This window comes from Trichosurus vulpecula, chromosome 1 (assembly GCF_011100635.1).
Source record: "Trichosurus vulpecula isolate mTriVul1 chromosome 1, mTriVul1.pri, whole genome shotgun sequence".
Lineage (NCBI taxonomy): Eukaryota > Metazoa > Chordata > Mammalia > Diprotodontia > Phalangeridae > Trichosurus > Trichosurus vulpecula.
This window is the reverse complement of record NC_050573.1, coordinates 127,451,579-127,453,476: the sequence shown is the minus strand read 5'-3', so window position 1 is coordinate 127,453,476 and position 1,898 is coordinate 127,451,579. Positions and strand designations below refer to the sequence as shown.

General features: G+C 40.3%; 1 pseudogene; it reads right to left on the bottom strand.

Annotated features, from left to right (window-relative positions):
• Positions 1-861: 861 nt before the first annotated feature.
• LOC118834586 lies at positions 862-1,404 on the bottom strand (annotated as a pseudogene).
• Between the last annotated feature and the right edge of the window lie 494 nt (positions 1,405-1,898).

Genomic DNA, 1,898 nt, shown 5'->3' with positions numbered 1-1,898 from the left:
TCCTTTTCTTGTATCATGGTTAAACATACATGGAGATCATAACATTGAGTAACACAGACATTCTGAGTTGAGACTAAAAATGTATTTAAACCTTGTCGTTCCTTTGTTCAGACAGTCAGAATGTATTCTCTGCCTCCTTGTATGTACAAGTAAGTTAGCTTTGCTAGCTTTAAGGGAATAAACAATATGAATTCACATATCGCCTAGCTCGTTTGCCTCCTTTAATCAAACTTTCAGGTCAACAATATCCTTCGCATATTTAACAAATGGATAGTGACTTAAACCCAAAACTGAAAAAGAAAAGAATAATGGTATAAATTGCTTTCGGGAAATTGTGCAGTATCATTAATGATATCATGTTTCTTCCTTGGAGTGATATAGACATACATTACTGGAAGAGAAAGGATATAATTATTTTGTTAAAGTAAGAAAAACTTATAGGCCATCTTTATATCAAATTGTGATCACTATATGGTTAAAGGATGTAGAGGAAAAGCCCCAACACCTTGTGAAGGCTCTTCATGGAAGGATTACCAGAGGCTATGAATATAAGGGCATTAATGGGTTGTAAATTGCATAGCTGGAATGAATTTCAATGAGATTATACACATATTCACATTTGGGAGTGTGTCTTCTTTTTTTTTAGCAGCTCACCTTTTCTTTATTTGTCTTTTCTTTTAATTGAGCTTTCCTTTAACAGACCACATGAGAAACTGGGGGAGGGGAGGAGGGGAGCCGGCTGTGTGGGAGAGGGACCTCCACAACATGCGGTTTGGGAAATGGGAGAAGCAATTGCCCTGCTCCTGCTAGGGTCCCCCTTCCCCTTGGGTATGGCAAGAAGGGTGCAGCCTGCTCCCCCACTCATCTTGGGCAGCCCCAGCAGGGGGGTCGAAGGTGGGAGATTGACAAGGGTTTTCCCTCCAAGAAAATCACAGCATTGCCTCTCAATTTCTCAGCCAGAATCTAGTGGTCCTTCACTTCCTCATAACAGTTGGCTTGCAATTGGTGTTTGATTCCTGTCAATTTCTTCTTGATGGCATCCTCAAAGCTGGTATAGATAATTTTGCTCTTGAGGGGGGTACACTGGGAGGCCCAGAAGATGAACACCAGGTCCTCATCCTTGCTCTTCTTGTTCTCTTAGGTAGCATCATAGAGGGCATAGTGACAGTCCTTGTCTGGAAGCATCTTGACAAAGGTGGTGTAGGGGTCATGCCCATTCTGCTCCACATGACCCATGAGGATCTCCTTGCCCTCTTCCAGCATGATTTTCTTCTTATCCTCACTCAAGCAGAACAACACAGCCTTCTTGTGCTTCTTCACCTCCTCGGGTGTCAAGGACTTGTGAACATTTATGTCATTCAACACTTTCATCACTCCATCAGAGACAGCCACTCCAGAGGCCATGGTTCCAGAAAGGAGCTAGGGAGCAAACATGAGGGAGAAAATGAGGGCCACAGGAGAGAAGGGCATTGCTCCTTCACTGCTGCTGCCATGAGTGTTTCTTTATGTATGTGTATGTGTATGTTTATATATTTATATGATATCTATATAGCTATATCTATCACTATCTCCCTTGATCATTTATTTTTCTCCTTTATCTATCTATGCATGTACACACATATCCATATATTTGTCACTCAATTATCAAAGGATTCCCAGCACCTTATACTATATATTGAACAGAAGTAGAGTGCTTAAAATATTTCTTGAACTGAATTGAATTGATCTCATATCTGTCAATAATCTTTTCCTCTATTACTTAACTATGAAATCAGACTTCACATACATGAAGAAAAGATATGGATGGCATATGATTTGTAAAGCATAAGGCTACCCCGAAAACCCAAGTCTAAAGAAAAATGTATTTTTCCTAACAGCTAGTCACAATCACCTATGAA